General features: G+C 53.5%; 1 protein-coding gene across 4 annotated transcripts in view; it reads right to left on the bottom strand.

Moving 5' to 3' along the window:
* The window catches only part of ZFTRAF1 (zinc finger TRAF-type containing 1), a 49010-nt gene that overhangs the window by 26806 nt on the left and 1733 nt on the right, over positions 1–20471 (bottom strand). The window contains exon 1 of one of the 4 annotated variants that reach the window (XM_048841878.2): positions 16832–16867. The exons of 1 other annotated variant lie outside the window; for it this stretch is intronic. The gene's annotated coding sequence lies outside the window, so the exon portion shown is untranslated. Of the gene's footprint in view, positions 1–15963; positions 15986–16085; positions 16122–16831; positions 16868–20471 lie in introns of those variants that run through there. 2 more of the 4 variants (XM_075124885.1, XM_075124886.1) reach the window with 2 other exon arrangements.

Below are 20471 nucleotides of genomic sequence, written 5' to 3' on the forward strand. Positions count from 1 at the left end.
CCGGCTGCCAACTAGACATGGAGCCATTGATCACTACCCATTGAGCCCAACAATCTAGCCAACTTTCTACCCACCTTATAGTGCATTCATCCAGCCCATACTTACTTAACTTGCTGACAAGAATACTGTGGGAGACTGTGTCAAAAGCTTTGCTAAAGTCAAGAAACAATACATCCACTGCTTTCCCTTCATCCACAGAACCAGTAATCTCATCATAGAAGGCGATTAGATTAGTCAGGCATGACCTTCCCTTGGTGAATCCATGCTGAAACCTCGGCAACTCCCATCCTTTCACGTGCTGTGTGTTTATACCTCTCTACTGTATTTTCCACTTCATGAATCTGATGAAGTGGGTTTTAGCCCACGAAAGCTTATGCCCAAACACATTTGTTAGTCTGTAAGGTGCCACAAGGACTCCTCGTTTCTTTTGCTGATACAGACTAACACGGCTACCACTCTGAAACCAGAAGCCAAAGAGAAGCTCCCACGTACCACTGAATTTCAATGGGAGTTGAGTGCCTCACCCCCCGAAGGATCCTTTGAAAACTCTGGGGCACTAGTTAATTGGTGACTCAGGGAGAGAGGATACCTGACCAATGTAGTTATTTGAAGGGTGTAACCATTGAAGATGGAGAGAGGCTGGAGCTGGTAATCTGCTCCCAGCAGATCCTGGGTGACTTGTGAGTTATTTGGAATGCCTGACGGGTGCATTCCGAGGCCTCATCTGTGCTGCTCTCTCAGGGGTTCAAGTACCCAGAGCGTCCCGCTAGCCCCGCTGTCCAGGTCCACCTACTGTTCTTGCAGATGCTGCCGGAACTGTCTCCACACCCTTCCTGCAATGCTGATGTTGGCTCCAGACAGTAAGCCATGGAGTAGTGGGCTGAGATGTTTAACAGGAGAGATGAGGACAAACAGCTGCACGCATTCAGAACGAGGAAGCAAACCCACCTGGCCTCACCACTAGAGCAGACCATGACAAGGAGAGCTCCCCTCCCCAGAGAAGAGTGGAGATTGCTCTGTGGAAGCTGGCTACACCAGCTATCTCAGTGGTTCTCAAACTTTTGTACTGGTGACCCCTTTCAAATAGCAAGCCTCTGAGTGCGACCGCCCACCCTTATAAATTAAAAACACTTTTTTATATATTGAACACAGTTATAAATGCTGGAGGCAAAGCGGGGTGGAGGCTGACTGCTCGCGACCCCCTGTGGGTCCCAACGCTGATTGAGAACGCCTGAGCTATCTGGTGGCCAACTCCTCGGCACAGTCAGTACACCCCAGCAAACACAATTGTTGGGAGTCAAGCAGGGCAGTACGCATACTGCTAATGGGGTGTGTGATCAAGGTGGCCACTAGTCCAGAGCCCCTGCTGGAAGCCATGAGCCTCAACCCCACCCAGCAGTTTATTAACAGACCAGAGATACTAAACTTTCATGTGCAGGCAAAAGAGGACGATTCCCATGGTACACTGATGGGTCTGCTGTTAGCGTGATGCGTCGGGACACCACCCCAATCACACAGCAACTCCCATGTATACGCAGCAGATGGAGAGAGCGAGCATGCATGAGACAAAGCAGGATGAGAGAGCTCCTGACCCACCATGGCAGTTTCACAACTAATGAATGCAGCACGGCAGAAGAGTTCAGTATCAAGGCAGCCAGCCTGGCATTAACCAATGAAGCTGTTAGCACAGACAGCACATGTTAGAACACACTTTTAAACTCATGAGGGACTGGAGCACCCATCAGTGAAATGAATAACTTTAGTGGAGTTTATTCCAGGGGGAGATGCAAAGGGGTTTTTGTAAGCATTAAACATTCTTTATTATTTGTATGGGAAAAAGTACATGGAGGTGCTGTACTTTTCACAGATGTGGGCTTTATATTCTAGTACAAGGGAGTTGACAGAGGATTGAAGTGTAGGTGTAGTGGCAATAAACAGTAATTGTGATATGTAAAGGGTACAAGATTTGTTTTCAAGAAAGTTTATTACACACAGACAAGCTCGCAGGCCTGCCCCCGTATCAAAAAAACCTAACATGCATGAGAGCAAGAGCACTTCTTCCAGACACACTTTTCTTTCCCCTGCTCTTGCAGAAGGTGCCTGCAAAAGCAGTTGTGAGGATGCTTTAGAAGAAAGGGTAATAGCTCTTGCTCTGCCCTAATTCAGGGGTTCTCAAACTGGGGGTCAGGACCTCTCAGGGGGTCACGAGCTGTCAGCTTCCACCCCAAGCCCCGCTTTGCCGCCAGCATTTATAATGGTGTTAAATATAAAAAAGTGTTTTTAATTTATAAGAGGGGATCACACTCCGAGGCTTGCTGAGTGAAAGGGGGCACCAGAACAAAAGGTTGAGAACCACTGCTCTAACAGATACGCAGCAATTGGGCAGGCGGTGCTCCTGCCAGTCTCAGGGTCAAAGCAGCAGTATCTCATTTTGTTACAGAACTCCCATTGGCATCGTCTATCCTCGCTGGGTATCTTCCTCGTGCGCCATACGCATTGCTGCCTGGCCCTCCTGCCTGCACTAGCCCTGACTTTCCAGGAGTTTTCCAAACTTTGCATCCTGCTGTATAGTAGTAGCCCTCCTCTTGTGTGCCTGAGACTGGAGCACTCAATGCAGCTACTAACCGGTGGGATTTTCCTCTTCCTTCAGCTCATATTTTTAAGAGGTCCCAAAACTGGAATGCCATCACCCCCACCCTGTGCCTGCAATGGACTGTCCAGGCTGCAGGACTACAATTTAAAACAAGGGGAGTTGGTTGCAGCCGCATCCCCTCAATCCCAGGGAAAGCGATCAAAGCAATTTCAATTCAGCACTGACTTCCCCTGCTTACTTAGAATCCATTACCCTTCACACACACACTTGGGAAGGGGGGGGGGGTGTCACTTCATTAAGTAAAGACTTGATTGAAGGCCCACTGCACCATGATCTCTAGGTGCACCTTGGAGGCAGATAGCCTGATAAGCACACCATGTAACAGCAATGTTTTGCCCCTAGTGCTCACTGTAATTCTGCGAAGTGGAGGTTTGTTTCTTTGATGGCTTCTCATCATCAAGTCTGACCACATGGCCCAGCTCAGACAGATACTCTGTGAAGGAGTCAGGCACTTCTACCCTGACAGCTAAGAGCAGCCCAAGAAACAGGAGCAGCGAATGTAGGGGGGATAGAGTCTGCAGGCACAGCAGAACAGGGGCAAGGTGGTATTGTGGCCCTATTACCAACACCACAGGCAGCATACATCAGAATGCGCCCAGTTCTTCCATGGACTTGCATGATAAGTCCCAGCTGTACAATAAAAAGCTGCAGGCCTGCTGAAGTGTTTTGTCCCCCCAATTCTTCCTCAAGCATAAGTGGCTCAGCTGACATCTCAGGATTCTGGGTCCCTCCCAAAACGATCCCAAAACTCAATCCTCCCCAGGTCCCCATCACCTCTTCCCTTGGTGTATAGAGGCCCCCTAAGCAGCGTTCTTCTGACAAAGCCATAAGGCAGATGAGGATATGAAGGGAATGGCGTGGGCATTGACATTAAGACTTCTGTAAGGATTTTGCTTGGTGCTGCCGCCATTTGCTTAGAAACAAGAATACAAAATCACTCTCCGTCAGGAATCTGAGTTCAGGGGCCTAACAACAGGCTGTAATCATGAACAGGAAGTCATCAGCAAGCAGGTGTGTTTCTATAGGGTCCCAGGGGATCAGTTCTTGGCCCTATGCTGTTTAACATTTTAGGGACCTGGAGTTAAATCATTAGTGGTAGTTTGCAGATGACAAAGCATGGGCTAATAGTAAACAACAGAGGAGAGATACGGAGTGAGCTGGACCTCTTAGTAAGCTGGGTGCAAAAAAAAAATAAATAAAAAAATGCATTTTGATACGGCCACATGTAAAGTAACATCTAGGAACCAAGAATGTAAACCATACTTTCCCGGGAAGCAGTGACCCTGAAAGAGACTTGGGGGTCAGGGTGAATAACCAGCTGAACATGAGATCTTAATGCAACATTGTGGCCAAAAGGATTAGCATATCAGGCTCGGCAGAAGAGTCAGTCCCAGAGATCTGATACAGTTCATTGTACAATGAGCAAGTTTCCCCCTGTGACCTTAAGACCATTTGCCTTTTAACAGCACTGCCTACTGCTCCTGGCAATGCCCATCTCTGCTAGTTGTTCAATTCTCTATCAGTACACTACAACAGTCATTCTAATTCAGGACCCATTTCTAAACCTTGATGGCCTGGCGCAGCCCAGAGACAGCCCCAGACCCAAAGCTCCACCCCCCAGGGACCCCTGTTGGGGCTTGGAGCTAAAATAATAGACACTGGCCAGCTAGGGAATACTCTCCACCAGCAACTGCAGGGAAGGGCAATGAGCCGAGGCCAAAGAAAACTGCCATCCCCAGCATATGGGGGCAGACGCAGGGGGAGTCGTGGGGCAGAGAAATGTGCAGATGCAATGGAGGGGCTATGGGAAGAATATGGGGCAGATGGGTCTAGGGGAGGGGTGGTAAGCTAACAGCTCCTGAAAAATCACAGCCCTCTCAATCCCCCCTCCCCCACACACACTGTGCATGGGATGCAGGGGTGGGGTGTTCTGTGCGTAAAGTGAGGGCTGGGGATATGGTGGGGGAAGATCTAGGGGGATGCCAGGATGAGTGGTATGACAGAGGGAGGGTTACATTACAGGCTCAGGCAGGGGCAGGACAGGGTGTAGAGACAAACAGCCAGCCTTGTGCAACGAAGTCCAAATACAGAGTGAAGTGCCTGGGCCCAGGTTAAGTGTGGAAACGTCCACTGTGAAAGTTGTGCCATTGTCCAGATAACAGAATTCTAACAGCCCTGACTCGAAGACTGGATGTTCTAACTCCTCTGCTCTAGGCATGATCTGGGGGCAGGTCTCTGGCCTGTATTGCACAGGAGACCAGACAGGAGGATCACCATGGTCCCCCTTCTGGCCTTGGAATCTACAAACCCCTGAAACAGGCGCTACAGCCCAAGTTTCATTACTGTCTACCAAGGACGGCAGCTTGTCTGGAAGTGTTCATTAACAGGAGAAGTGGGACCTGATCCTCACCCAGGCCTTCAGGTGCATTTTCTGTTTGGTAAAAGGCCCTGAACAACACAAGGATCAATGTGGAGAGAGATGCATTTATGGTTTGACAGGTAACACACACACCCACTGCCAAAGCTTCTGAAATGTGAAGTCCAATACAGCTACAGCTGCACCATATTCCCTCCGCTCCACACCACCCCTGAAGGCAAATACTCAAGAAGTCTCAAGGCCATGAGCAGCCCTCTGAAGACACCACTAAGAATGTCTTAGAGCAGTGGTTCTCGAACTGTGGTCCATGGATTAGTAACCCATAGAGTCCTCCCTAATGGTCAGTAAGAGAAAACACTGAGGATCAGTTGGGAGGGTGGCTAAGGGTTAGAAGTGACTCACAAGGGATCATCTATGGAATGGTCTGTAAAAGTATCTGGGTAACCACCGTTTAGAGTAAATCCTTTTGCAGCACTTTAAAGTCACATTCACTCTTGTCCTGCTGTCTCACCTGGTGACAGCAGTGAAATATTCAGAGCTGCACAGACCAAGTCGCTTACTGAATCCATGAGACAAGAGAAAGACATGCTGTGAAAAGTTTCAGAGTAGCAGCCGTGTTAGCCTGTATCTGTAAAAAGAAAAGGAGTACTTGTGGCACCTTAGCAAGTAACGAAGAGTAGGTCTGCAGCTTGCCAGCTCATCTGCAGACTGGAGAAGCGTACCCATTTCACCATAGGTGCTCTCCAAACTTTAAGCGGAAGCAGGCATCACATTCACAGCTGTCAAACGGCCTCATGAGAAGAGCCATCAGCAGTGAGTTTGGACAACCTAGATTAACCTTCACTCTTACTCTCACCTGCTAAGAATTGCTCTCTCCTAAGTAAGCTCTGAGGATGAAGGCAGGGAGTAAAGAACGCAGTTCTAAAGTTTCAGCCAGTGAGCCAACAATAAGACACAAGCCAGTGGGTCAGCCAAGAGGAATTAAAGGTCTCGCCTACAGCAATCACATGAGAGCTATGGAAGCAGTTTAATCTTTCACTACAGCAGAAAGGGAGATTGGAAAGGCTTGATCCCACAATGATGATTAGTGATATCTGCTTAAATCATTGTCCCAACCCTGAAAGGTTGTAAATATTATTTCTGTAGATCAAGAGCACAGACAACAGGGCAGAAGGAGAGTGTTGTAAAACATGAGACTCTTGCCCTAAAGACGACATCTAAAAAAAGCCATGTACCAAAGAGACCCCTGCAGGGTACAGAAATCATGAACAGACAGTTGTCTTCTGCAACCACCACCACCGTTCTCTCATCCTCCAAACGTCTTTCCACCACTGATTTCCTCTCTGAAATTATCAGACTACATTTATAGTTAAAGGCTTAATAAATTGATATTTAAATATAGTTATAGATTGTTAGAGTCCAACATTCTCTAATATACTACGATCTAAACCTGTTTATAAAAGGTTAATAAATGATAGATGGTCTAAACTTTTTAAATGTACCCTTCATATAAATCCACACCTGTTATGAAGCCCAGTCAGAGGACGTAAAACACATCCAGTCCCCAAGAAGGGCACTCTTCTCTGGTGCATGGCTCTCCTTTCCACCACTCTTCTACCTCACGGTCTCATTTCTTTACCTAATTTACGGCCTGACCTCCAAAGCCCTGGCCATCCAAGACCTGTACTGCAGCAAGGTCTGGATGCTGATGGGTCAGACCTCTAGGTTGTAAACTCCTAAATGCAGGCACAGGGTCATCTTCAGTATCAGAAAAACACTGGTGGCAAATGGGTGCCTGAAATCCAAGAGCACGTATATAGCTGCGTATCTGCATCTTTAGGTGCCTAAACACCTTTGAAAACCTAGCCCTTAGTCTCAAAAGAAGTGTTGCTTACCAGTCAGTATTTCCTACACTCAGGATGTTTAGCTGAAAAGGATCACATTTAAAGTTCTCCAATATTTTCTACTTTAGACTAAAAAAATGCAAAAAATGCAGTAGGGGGGAAGGGGTTAATATGTCAAAAGCCAGAGCTCCCTACAGACGCTTACTGAACCACAAGGCGCTTACTGAACCACAAGGCGTATCTAGGAAATGCACATGTTCCTGGGTATAGTAAGACAGACAGCAGAGAAAGGTATAACACGATTCAATGGCTGGAAGACAAATTCAGACTGGAAAGATGGCACAGTTTTAGAGTAATTAACCACTGAAAATTTCCCAAGGGTGGTGGTGAATTCTCCAAGGCAGACCATTTTTAAACTGGGATGGGCTGTGTTTCTAACAGCTCTGCTCTAGGAATGATTTGGAGGCAGGGCTCAGGCCTGTGTTACACGGGAAGTCACACTGGACGATCATGGTGGTCCCTTCTGGCTTGGGAATCCAGAAGTCTCAGACTACATTTTAAGCACATGTAGTTCAGTAACACCTGGATGCTGCAATGAGGATCAGGACCCCAGTGTACCATGTAAGCGCAGGAAAGCCTAGTCAGTGTCTGTGGGAACCCTGGGACGGATCTTCCTAACTTGTTTTCAGTTTTTCAGCTATGAAAATCCAGTGGTTTGCACTGGTCTAACTAGATTTTAACTCACCATTCTTCTACTACAGAAGCCACCAAAGGGGACTAAGCATTTAAAGGGTTAAACATATGCACTAAACTGACTCAGCTGGGAAGCATTTCCTTCAAGCCCCACTCAACTGAGCTGCTGAATCGAGGTACAGCTGCCCTTAGTGCTTTAGAGGGGGGCTGTTGGGCTCCCTACTCTGTTAGTTCTCATTGTCCTGTGAAGTTCTCTGAGGAAGGCATGAAACCACACGGGGTCAGGAGAGCGGAGTACCTGGGGTGCACTAAACTGAGGGTGGCCATGGTCCTTATGGAGGTATTAAGAGTTCATAAAACCAGAACCAAACCAGTTTAACAGCTGAGCCAGTTAAACACCAACATTTACAGACTCAGTTGTCTAAACATGCAACTAGCTCAGCTAGAAACTACTTTGCTCCTCCCTTTTCTTTAAAAAGCTAGGAAATCCCTCCCCAGACTAACTTAGTTCAGATTGTTCAAGCGATTGCTTGACTGTTTGGCTATACAGTATCTGAGAGTCCCCGTTAAAAACCAAAGCACTGAAGCATGGAAATGCTCTACTAAAGTCACCGAAACAACTCTCAACAGGTTTCAGAGTAGCAGCCATGTTAGTCTGTATTCGCAAAAAGAAAAGGAGGACTTGTGGCACCTCAGAGACTAACCAATTTGAGCATAAGCTCTCGTGAGCTACAGCTCACTTCATGGGATGCATTCAACAGTACATTCAGTTACCGATACTGTTACCTTACAGACATCCGAGAGACCGAACTGAACAAATACCTATTTATAAACTCATCACATCGAGGAGTGCATCCAACTATATAAAGTACATTAGTAATGATCTCAAAAGCTGGAGTATGTATGGTCATCATGAACAAACATTAACATTAGCCTTAAGCATCTCATGTTGACAACCTATACAAAAGTTTATTTATAGATAAGGTAATTTATAGAAATATTTTGTTAACTTGTTGTTTCCAGAGTTAATGCTTAAGTTTGGGGTTTTTTAATGGTAATGCTGGTTATGCAGTAAATATTACCTTTATATATATCCCTTGAGCAATGTTAAGGCTTTATCTGGGCACACTAATACATATTCGTTCAACCCGTAGCTCTTTAGAACTGTGTAAGATTTTAGATGTTTTATTTTAGGATCTCAGTTTAACACCACAATCCCAGATTAATGTGCTAATTAAAAACTCTCAAGTCTGCAGTGTACAGATCCCCTATTTAATGTTTGCCTATAGCGTATTAGGGGAACATGGAGGCTGGACAGGTGATCCGTGCTGACTTACAATGCACCAGTGCAACTACAGAGTCTGGTGAAGGAACATGACCGCAAATGGCTTCCACGGCTTATTTTGCTATATTAAAAATATCGTTAAACTGACTAGCCAGAGATAGTTGGCAACTGAACCAAAGGAGTGGGCAAAACAGCTAAATTCTCTTAAGAACACTGAAAGTGACATTCCTTAGAAGTACAAATGTACAATTACAGCTGTTCGGGCTGCCCTGCAGCAGCTTATTGGGGATTTTCATTGTAGGCCTCAAAAAGTCCAACCAACAGCAGATGATCCAGCAAGGGAAAGGAGAGAGAACTAGAACATATTACCAAGACACTAGAAATGCACCCTATAGTGTATACTGGAGACAGTGTGCTAAGGAAACTCCTGCTTGTTGTGTATTTATGGATTAGATACTTAAGGAAGGCTGGGATTCCTATTAAGCACAAGGGACGGGCAGCGCGAAGAACAGAGTTAGAACGTGGCGATGGCCCCATATAGACACTAAACGCTATAACCGCATACAATCAGTTTGTTTAAAGGCAGCTGTATTACTCCTTCCCTAAGACACCTCCCCTGGGATGCTCACAAAGTGAGCCAATAATTATGGGGAAACAGCTTGCTGAACCATCAAGCTGTAAACCCTACACAGTAACTGCATTATTTTATTGATGTTGCTTTTCCCCTCAGCCCGTCCCTCCCTACTCGGTTACACAGCTTGTTGTTACATGTCTAGAATTAGACTGTAAGGCCTTCAGGGGAGGGACCATTTCCTCTTCGTACCATGAAGCATCAGCATGCTTGGGGCTTGTCTACACAGGAAAGTTAAGATGAATTAACTAAAGCTGTGGAGTACAAGCTCATTATCCCCTGTGTGGACCTCTCAATCAGACATAAAAGGACTTGAGCTCACTAACTTAATTCCCTGAATGAAAGCATGCATACAGAGGTTAAAGCAGGGATCTCAAACTCAAGTCACCATGAGGGTCACATGAGGACTAGTACATTGGCCTGCGGGTCGCATCACTGACACCTTTTCATATAAAGGTACAAAAGCCGCCTCCTCCCCCTCCCGCTGCCCCCGGCCCCACTCCACCCTTTCCAATCCCTTCCCCAAAGTCCCCATCCCAACTCTGCCCCCTCCCTGCCCCTATTCCAACCCCTCCCCCAAATCCTTGCCCCTTCTGCCCTGAGCACACAGCTCCCCGCTCCTCCCTCCTAGAAAGCGCTAAGCACCACCGAACAGCTGTCTGGCAGCGGGAAGCACCTGGAGGTGCGGGAAGCACCTTGGCAGCCACAGGAAATAACTCCGGGGGGAGCTTGACGGGCCACAACAAATAACACCACGGGCTGTGTGTTTGAGACCTCTGGGTTAAAGTGATTTAACATCACACCTTTAGTTAATTCATCCTAACTTTCCTGATCATCCCCATGTAGATAAACCCTTGAGAACTATAAAAATTACCAGCAGCTAAAATACTCAGGATAATCTATTTCCTGCTTTCAACCACAAAATCAGCCATCCCAGGGCCACCATTACTGAAGAAAAACACATGCAGCACTCCACCTTATCCACCCTGCTAGGCCATTCATTTGCCTGTAGGAACCCCAGCCTTCCACAACATGCACAAAGGGATGGGCGGCACTCAGAACATGGGGTGGCTGCATATCAGTGCTAACACTATTATTGCTTACAATTAGTTTGTTTCAAGGCAGACGCGCTACTCCCTTCTCCAGACACCTCTCCTGTGATGTCCTGCAAAAAGCAACCTTGGAAAAATCTACTCTCCCACCCTGCCTGTTCCAATCTCTGCTTGCCTGGGCTAACTACCTTTTATTTATTTTTTTTATATATATATAAACACCGAAGAGCAAGGTATCTGGAATTCCATTCATTCTCCTGTTCATCATCAGATTTCATCAGCATCTATACACCTGAACAAAGACACACTGTAAATAAAAAGCTTCAGACATTAATGTGTACCTCATATCAACTCCAAGAGAAGGTTTGCACTGGCTTTCCTGCGTCTAGTATTAGGTCCCCACTAAGAATCCTTACAGCAGCCTCGGCACAAAGCCTATCTATCCTTCCCCTCCACCTCCCTCACGAACAGGGATTACAAGTGACTAGCTTGCTCCTCAGTTACAACAAATAAGGGTAGTCAGCCCAGGCAAGCAGAGAATGGACCAGGTAGGATGGGAGAGTAGATTTTTCTAAAGTTGCTTTGCAGGACATTTTGCCAAGTCTAGTTGGTTAATAAGGGTTTCAAGTTTATTACACTGTAACGAAGGATGGCCAAAGAGAACCCACAGAATTGTACAGTACTGCATAGGACACCCATCTACAACACTTTCCACCCAGGACCTCAAAGTTCTTTACAAATAATGAATTAGGGCTCAACACTCTGCTAGGTGGATATCCCCATTTTACAGGTGGAGAAAGTGAGGCACAAAGAATAAGTGACTTCCCCAGGATAACACAGAAAGCTGGTAGTACTGCCAGGACCAGGACCCGCCCAGTGCTTTAAGCACAAGACCTTTCTTCCTCATTCAGAATAACCTTCACCTTTAATAGAGGAGCAGTCTATAATCACAGACCATGCACCACCTTGATCCTTAAGCAGCTACCTGCAGGTCTCAGAACTGAGGGTAGCTGCAGTCTGCTCTTCCTGGTAAGTTGCAATACAGCCCACATTTAGACAAGATCTGGGCATTCCATGTCAGAAAGCTCCAACTTTTCCCCATGTACCAAGTCACTGCATCATCTGAGCTCCTTGCAAGCATTCATAAATGTATGCTCAACACTATCACACGGGGACCCCTAGTTTAGAGATGAGGAAACCAAGGCATGGAGAGCGAGGGGCTAGCCCAAGTTGTCACAGTAAATCCAGAGCTTATGGGTTCAATTCCCACCTCCACCAGAGACCCAGTTCGTTGTCTCAACCACAAAGTCACCCTTTCCCTCAAATTCAGCCAGGCGGCTAGAGAGATGTATGACACACCTCAGGGAAGAGGGCATACAAGAGGAATAAAAAAAACATATGTTCCTTGTGGCACTATTTAGATGCCTTTGCCAGCACATACAAAGCTAGCACAAGCAAATCAAGCAACAGCAACTAAACCGCATAAGCTCCACTCAAGAGAACATTAACAAGCAAGCACCGATTTCACTCTGTGGGTCTCTACAGATACAGGAAGACCTCTTGCTATTCATGGCTGTTTTCGTTTCTCCCAAAACATTTTAAATGCTCCTAATTGAATCTGCCCAGGGAATTCTACAGCTACCAAAGCGCCAGACTGGCTTGCACCAGCCTTTCCAAAAATCACAATCAGGTTTGCTTTGCTAGCCTGTAAAAGCAGTAGTAATTTTGTGGCAATCCAAAACCTTGAGTGCCCTCATCAATAATGGGACCATTGTGCGATGCTGCCAAAGCTCCCACAGCATGGCAGCCAGCAGCAGCTTGTCCTGGTTTACCTATTCTCTGCAGGGAAGGAAGTTAAAACGCAATTATTTCGTCTTCTTTTAGGGAAAAAAATTCTAGGGCACCAGACAAACACGACTGGAAGAGGGCCCAGAGGAGGGAAAGTGGCAGTTAGTTTTAGAATCAGCATCTGACCCGTATTCCCACAACACTTTTCTCCCAATGAAGCCTAATACCTACAAAGGCTCAGAAAAGAAAGCCAGTTCTTTTGCAGGCACACATACCAAGGCAAGAGCCATCGGTTTATCACCAGTCATTCGGATTCAGTTTAAGAGCGAACCCATATATTTCTGCTAACAGATTTGCTCCTAAGAACACTGCTTCCTCAGACCAAGCAGCCATTTTACATGATCCCTTGAGCCTGTAAACCTTACCATGAATGACAGAGTTGCACATGAAATAAACCTCGCAGTAACATAGCTCCCTTCCTTGAGACAGCACAGCTCTGCCATCTTAGGCTACTCTCACATTAGCAACAGTGTGCAGCCGAAATTATTAGGGTCTGATCAGCAAAGTGTAACATCACCAAGGCAATGACCTTTGCATTTAAGCTCTTGGCTAATTCAAGTCTCTCACTCCTACCATTTCAAGGCTTTCAGCTCACACTCTGCTTCACAGCTCAGCTCTGTGATTAAATGCGAGTCATATGAACCTTCCAAACACCAGATTGGGAAGGAGAATTAAAGCACAGGGTTGCCAATCCTCCAGGATTGTCCTGAAGTCTCCAGGAATGAAAGATTACTCTTTAATTAAAGATTATGTCATGTGATGAAATCTCCAGGAATACATCCAAAATTGGCAACCCTATGTCTAAATTCCTCTAACCAGCCAGCCTGTGCAGCACAGAAACTGTAAGCTGAGGAATGGCTAGGCCGAAGTCCATTTTGTTTTTCCTCTTGCTTGCCAGAAGAGGCCAGAATGGTTAGCATACCCCAGGAAGATCAACTATCCCAGCTCAAAGATAGATTTGAATGAACTGACAGGGCTATCCAACTCTTTCACTTCTCAGTCATCCTCAGATCTAGAATTTGGGTAGCCCTGCCTTACACGTGAAGCCTCAACAGCGCCAGAAGGTCAGTGTCCCACAAAATGGACACTGGCTATACTGAGGCCACTTACAACTGTCTGCAGATTAGCGCACGTTCCTGCAGCACTATTACAAGGAGAAGTGTATGCTTTGCAGAGCGAAGAGAGAACTGCCTGCTTGCAGAAGAGGTGATAAAATAAAAAGCAGATCTGAGTCTTGTCAACACCACACATATCCACACGTATTTTACATAACTGGTCCACATAATGCCCTGGAGTTTCTGGCACCTCCACTTGTGCTGTTTCAATGAAACCCTCACTGTGATGTGAGTCTCTGTGTGGGACATGCAGCTGGCAGCGAGCCCGCGATCATTGCTTTCCACCAATCCCAGCCACCAGCACACTCAGGTGGAAGTAAGATGGGGTTTTGGTTTTTTACGAGTATTTCTGTTTCTATTCCATAGAAGTTTGCCTTCTTTCTCTGGCCTGGCGCTATTTCAGGCTAAGGGACCAGTCACTGGAGCCATTCAATGGGATCAAGTTATTTCACTAAGATTCAAAACAGGGTGGGATCTTCCCTGACTAAAACAAGGTACCCCTCCCTCCATGGAACACAAGTCTCCCAGAGGGAGCAAACAAACCCTGACCAGCTGACAATCCCCAGGGAGAGGCACTGTAGCCTGCTCCATTCAATAGGAGTTCAACTAGATCCCTGTTTTCTTCTGCAAAGTCCATTCCTCCCCAGAATGTTACGTATTTTGGGAGCTGGTGACCAGGAGCCGTGGAGTGGGAGGGAATACACCCTGCAGGAGGGTGAAGTGAAGTTGCCTTGACTTTGGTACCAGGTGACCTAGAAAAAGCAAGGAGCACATCTCAGATGCTATCTGGGGAAAGGCCCTTCGGGAGCGACCATGGGAAAACACCTGCCCCCTTAGTGATCAGCAGACTGAGGAAGAAACGACTCACTTCATCTTCTCTTTGAGAATCACTTTGCTCAGTAGCAGAGCCTAGTCCTCAAACCTCAGAGAGGCAGAGGAAGCGATAACCCAGAACAGGGCTGGAGGCTGGGTTTGGTAAGGGGAATCGGAGGCAGAGTGCAGGTGTGAAACAGAGGCCTTGGGCAGGCTCAAGTGCACAGTCCCCAGAGCAATAGGGGGCTCCCCTCTCCCCAGAAGCAGCATTGAAGTGTGATGGTCCCATTCCCTGGAGAATGGAAGCTAGCAGACCAAGGCCGTGGGCAGGGCTAGACACCATGAGGGGGGTGGAGATAAGGTCTTCTGGGTACAGGAGGCGTCAGCCCTTGGCAGAGGGGTTCTGTAGAAGACTGAGGCTTGTCTAGATCCAGGCACACCATCCAGAGGATGCCGGGGGAGGTCCTGCTTGGGAGAGGGGCCAGGAAAACAGATGCTATGGGCAGATCCATGCAGTGGTAGCAGAGACGGAGAAGAGGTCCCAGGAAGGTATATAGTGGACTGAGGTCCCAAGGGTGGGTACCTGGTTGAACAAGATCATGGGCAGTTGCAGGCAATGCTGTGCAGGGGTATGAGAATAGGGGATCAGATCTGAGGGTACTTGGTAGATGAAGCCTTAGCCAGATCCAGGAATACTGTGAAGGGAGGACAGGTAGAGGGTACCATGTAGACAGAAGCATTGAGCAGTCCCTCAGGCACACCATGCAGGGGAAGGGAGGGTCTCATCCCAGCCGGGATAAGGTCCAGGGGGCCAGTACCAGGTAGCTCAGCCTTGGGAAGGTCCATGCACACCATACAGAGAGGTTACAGAGGGTATGGGGGAGTCCACGGATCAGTGCGGTGGAGGTTCCCAGGGGTACCTGGTAGACCCAGGCCTTGGGCAGGTCCAGGCACACCGTGCAAGGTGGTAAGCTCCCATGGGGAATCCTGAAAGGATCCTGGGGGGGGATGCGGGTAGCTGTTAGACTGAAGCCTTGGACAAGTCAGTCATGCCATGCAGGGTGGGAATGTCAGCAGGAGTGTCCTGGAGATCCTGGAACTAGTAGACCATGGGTGGGTGATCCCAGGGGAATCGGGGTGGGACAGTGGTACTGGTAAACCACAAATGGGGGATCCCAGGGGAATCAAGATGGTATTGATAGACCAAGGCCTTAAGCAGGTCAAAGCATAAGGGTGGGAGGCCCTGGGGAACAGTACCTAGTACACCAAGGCCTTGCGCAGGTCCAGGCATACTGTGCGGGGAGGTCCTGGAGGTCCCAAGGGAGTTATGGGGGTCCCGGGGGGGGTGGGGATAACTGAGAGACCGAGGCCTTGAGCAGGTCCAGGGACACTGTGCGGGGGAGGGGGGATGTACCTGGTAGACCAAGGCCTTGGGCAGGTCCAGACACACCGTGCAGGGCAGGGTGGGGTTTGGGGAGTTCCAGGGGGGCTGTGGGGGATTGGGAGGGTCCCGGGGGGCAGTGCCTGTTGGACCGAGGCCTTGGGCAGGTCCAGGCTCACCGTGCGCAGGAGAGGAGTTTGGGGGGGTCCCAGGAGGCTATGGAGGCTCCAAGGGGACTCCGAGGGTGTTGGGGGATAAAGGAGGACGGTACCTGGTAGACCGAGGCCTTGGGCAGGGCTAGGCACACTGTGCGGGGCAGGGGAGTTTGGGGGGTTCTAGGGGAGTGTAGGGGACATGGGGCCCACAGAGGTGTTGGGGTACAGGGGGCAGTACCTGGTAGACCGAGGCCTTGGGCAGGTCCAGGCACACCGTGCGGGATGGGGGAGTTTGGGAGGTCCCAGGGGGGCAGTAGGGGATGTGGGGGCCCCAGAGGGGCTCCAGGGGGGTTTGGAGGTACAGGGGGGCAGTATCTGGAAGACAGAGGCCTTGGGCAAGTCCAGGCACACCGTGCAGGGCAGTAGGGGATGTGGGGGGCTCCAGGGGGGATTTGGGGGTACAGGGGCAGTACCCAGTAGACTGAGGCCTTGGGCAGGTCCAGGTACACCGTGTGGGGCAGGGGACTTGGGGTGGCCCCAGGGGGGCTGTAGGGGGCCCCAGGGGGGTGGGGAGGTACCTGGTAGACCAAGGCCTTAGGCAGGTCCAGACACACCATGCGGGGCGGGGGACTTGGGAAGGGTACAGGGGGGCTGTAGGGGGCCCCCGGGGAGGGTTGGGGGCACGGGGGGTACCTGGTAGACAAAGGCCTTCGGCAGGTCCAGGCACACCGTGTGGGGCAGGGCAGTTGGGGGGGCCCTGGAGGGATGTGGGGGGCTCCGGGGGGAGGTACCTAGTAGACCAAGGCCCTGGGCAGGCCCAGGCACACCATCCGGGGTGGGGCAGTTGGGGGGCTCCAGGGATGCGGGGGGCCCCGGGAGGGATGCAGGGGCTGTACCTGGTAGACCAAGGCCTTGGGCAGGTCCAGGCACACCATGCTAGGCAGGGGAGATGGGGGGCCCCCAAGGAGGGGTGTGGGGCAATACCTGGTAGACCGAGGCCTTGGGCAGGTCCAGGCACACCGTGCAGGGCGGGGGAGTTGAGGAGGGCCCGGGGGGGAGGAGGATGTGGGAGTGCGGGGCAGTACCCTGTAGACTGAGGCCTTGGGCAGGCCCAGGCACACCATGCGGGGCGGGACAGTTGGAGGAGCTCCGGGGGGGGCTGTAGGGATGCGGAGGGCTCCGGGAGGGATGCGGGGGCTGTACCTGGTAGACCAAGGCCTCAGGCAGGTCCAGGCACACCATGCTAGGCGGGGGAGTTGGGGGGCCCCAGGGGGGTGTTGGGGGCCCCAAGGGGGGGTGTGGGGCAATACCTGGTAGACCGGGGCCTTGGGGAGGTCCAGGCACACCGTGCGGGGCGGGGCAGTGGGGGGGGCCGGGGGACTGTAGGGGATATGGGGGACCCCAGGGGGGGCGGTACCTGGTAGACCAAGGCCTTGGGCAGGTCCAGGCACACCGTGCGGGGCGGGGCAGTGGGGTGGGGGGCCCGGGGGGACTGTAGGGGATATGGGGGCCCCCAGGGGGGGCGGTACCTGGTAGACCAAGGCCTTGGGCTGGTCCAGGCACACCATGCTAGGCGGGGGAGTTGGGGGGCCCCAAGGGGGTGTTGGGGGCCCCAAGGAGGGGTGTGGGGCAATACCTGGTAGACCGGGGCCTTGGGCAGGTCCAGGCACACCGTGCGGGGAGAGCCAGTGGGGGGGGGCCCTGGGGGGAGTTTGGGGGGCTGGTACCTGGTACACCGAGGCCTTGGGCAGGTCCAGGCACACCATGCGGGGCGGGGCAGTGGGGGGGGTCCGGGGGGACTGTAGGGGACATGGGGGGCCCCGGGGGGGGTTTGGGGGGCGGTACCTGGTAGACCGAGGCCTTGGGCAGGTCCAGGCACACCGGGCGGGGCGGGGCAGTGGGGGGGCATGGGGGGACTGTAGGGGACATGGGGGGTCCCCGGGGGTTTAGGGGGGCGGTACCTGGTAGACCGAGGCCTTGGGCAGGTCCAGGCACACCGTGCGAAGCGGGGCAGTGGGGGGGGGCCCCCGGGGGGACTGTAGGGGACATGGGGGGCCCCGGCGGGTTGGGGGGGCGGTACCTGGTAGACCGAGGCCTTGGGCAGGTCCAGGCACACCGTGCGGGGCGGGGCAGTGGGGGGGGGCCGGGGGGACTGTAGGGGACATGGGGGGCCCCGGGGGGTTGGGGGGGCGGTACCTGGTAGACCGAGGCCTTGGGCAGGTCCAGGCACACCGTGCGGGGCAGGGCAGTGGGGGGGAGCCCGGGGGGACTGTAGGGGACATGGGGGGCCCCGGGGGGGTTTGGGGGGGCGGTACCTGGTAGACCGAGGCCTTGGGCAGGTCCAGGCACACCGTGCGAAGCGGGGCAGTGGGGGGGGGCCCGGGGGGACTGTAGGGGACATGGGGGGCCCCGGGGGGTTTGGGGGGGCGGTACCTGGTAGACCGAGGCCTTGGGCAGGTCCAGGCACACCGTGCGAAGCGGGGCAGTGGGGGGGGCCTGGGGGGACTGTAGGGGACATGGGGGGCCCGGGGGGGGCGGTACCTGGTAGACCGAGGCCTTGGGCAGGTCCAGGCACACCGTGCGGGGCGGGGCAGTGGGGGGGGCCTGGGGGGACTGTAGGGGACATGGGGGGCCCCGGGGGGTTTGGGGGGGCGGTACCTTGTAGACCGAGGCCTTGGGCAGGTCCAGGCACACCGTGCGGGGCGGGGCAGTGGGGGGGAGCCCGGGGGGACTGTAGGGGTCATGGGGGGCCCCGGGGGGTTAGGGGGGCGGTACCTGGTAGACCGAGGCCTTGGGCAGGTCCAGGCACACCATGCGGGGCGGGGCAGTGGGGGGGGCCCGGGGGGACTGTAGGGGACATGGGGGGTTAGGGGGGCGGTACCTGGTAGACCGAGGCCTTGGGCAGGTCCAGGCACACCGTGCGGGGCGGGGCAGTGGGGGGGGGCCCGGGGGGACTGTAGGGGACATGGGGGGCCCCGGGGGGGTTGGGGGGGCGGTACCTGGTAGACCGAGGCCTTGGGCAGGTCCAGGCACACCATGCGAAGCGGGGCAGTGGGGGGGCCCCGGGGGGACTGTAGGGGACATGGGGGGCCCCGGGGGGTTTGGGGGGGCGGTACCTGGTAGACTGAGGCCTTGGGCAGGTCCAGGCACACCGTGCGGGGCGGGGCAGTGGGGGGGGCCCGGGGGGACTGTAGGGGACATGGGGGGCCCCGGGGGGGCGGTACCTGGTAGACCGAGGCCTTGGGCAGGTCCAGGCACACCGTTCGGGGCGGGGCAGTGGGGGGGAGCCCAGGGGGACTGTAGGGGACATGGGGGTCCCCGGGGGGGCGGTACCTGGTAGACCGAGGCCTTGGGCAGGTCCAGGCACACCGTGCGGGGCGGGGCAGTGGGGGGGGGCCCGGGGGGACTGTAGGGGACATGGGGGTCCCGGGGGGGGTTGGGGGGCGGTACCTGGTAGACCGAGGCCTTGGGCAGGTCCAGGCACACCGTGCGGGGCGGGGCAGTGGGGGGGGCCTGGGGGGACTGTAGGGGACATGGGGGGCCCCGGGGGGGCGGTACCTGGTAGACCGAGGCCTTGGGCAGGTCCAGGCACACCGTGCGAAGCGGGGCAGTGGGGGGAGGCCCGGGGGGACTGTAGGGGACATGGGGGGCCCCGGGGGGGCGGTACCTGGTAGACCGAGGCCTTGGGCAGGTCCAGGCACACCGTGCGGGGCGGGGCAGTGGGGGGGGGCCCGGGGGGACTGTAGGGGACATGGGGGGCCCCGGGGGGGCGGTACCTGGTAGACCGAGGCCTTGGGCAGGTCCAGGCACACCGTGCGGGGCGGGGCAGTGGGGGGGGCCTGGGGGGACTGTAGGGGACATGGGGGGCCCCGGGGGGGCGGTACCTGGTAGACCGAGGCCTTGGGCAGGTCCAGGCACACCGTGCGGGGCGGGGCAGTGGGGGGGGGGCCGGGGGGACTGTAGGGGACATGGGGGGCCCCGGGGGGGGTTGGGGGGGCGGTACCTGGTAGACCGAGGCCTTGGGCAGGTCCAGGCACACCGTGCGGGGCGGGGCAGTGGGGGGGGAGCCCGGGGGGACTGTAGGGGACATGGGGGGCCCCGGGGGGTTTGGGGGGGCGGTACCTGGTAGACCGAGGCCTTGGGCAGGTCCAGGCACACCGTGCGAAGCGGGGCAGTGGGGGGGAGCCCGGGGGGACTGTAGGGGACATGGGGGGCCCCGGGGGGTTTGGGGGGGCGGTACCTGGTAGACCGAGGCCTTGGGCAGGTCCAGGCACACCGTGCGGGGCGGGGCAGTGGGGGGGGCCCGGGGGGACTGTAGGGGACATGGGGGGTTAGGGGGGCGGTACCTGGTAGACCGAGGCCTTGGGCAGGTCCAGGCACACCGTGCGGGGCGGGGCAGTGGGGGGGAGCCCGGGGGGACTGTAGGGGACATGGGGGGCCCCGGGGGGGTTGGGGGGGCGGTACCTGGTAGACCGAGGCCTTGGGCAGGTCCAGGCACACCGTGCGGGGCGGGGCAGTGGGGGGGGGCCTGGGGGGACTGTAGGGGACATGGGGGGCCCCGGTGGGGTTTGGGGGGGCGGTACCTGGTAGACCGAGGCCTTGGGCAGGTCCAGGCACACCGTGC

The sequence above is a fragment of the Caretta caretta genome, chromosome 2 (genome assembly GCF_965140235.1).
Source record: "Caretta caretta isolate rCarCar2 chromosome 2, rCarCar1.hap1, whole genome shotgun sequence".
Classification (NCBI taxonomy): domain Eukaryota; kingdom Metazoa; phylum Chordata; order Testudines; family Cheloniidae; genus Caretta; species Caretta caretta.